This window comes from Rhea americana, unplaced genomic scaffold, assembly GCF_003343005.1.
Source record: "Rhea americana isolate MKP2758 unplaced genomic scaffold, rheAme1 scaffold_148, whole genome shotgun sequence".
Classification (NCBI taxonomy): Eukaryota; Metazoa; Chordata; class Aves; order Rheiformes; family Rheidae; genus Rhea; species Rhea americana.
This window is the reverse complement of record NW_028185572.1, coordinates 1,655,735-1,656,043: the sequence shown is the minus strand read 5'-3', so window position 1 is coordinate 1,656,043 and position 309 is coordinate 1,655,735.

Here is a 309-nt window from a genome sequence, read left to right as displayed (position 1 = left end):
GAAAAAAAAAATCCCATTCTGTAAGTCTTTAGCATTAATAAATGTACTACTTCAGAGAGTATCTTCTGGCGACCTGCTGATAGTTTTTGTGTGAGATAATTGCAGATCAAAATGCATTATTCTGTTAACCTCAGCAGAGAAATTTTCTCTTTATTGGTACAGCTGGTAACATGGTCCTAGTAGAAGATTATATGAGATTTTTCACTCTGAGTTCTTGCTTTCAATTATTACTTATTTTCTCAAATGTGTTTTGTTTGAGTTGGAATTTCTCCATCTCTCTCTCTCTCTCTTTTTTTTTTTTTTTTTTTT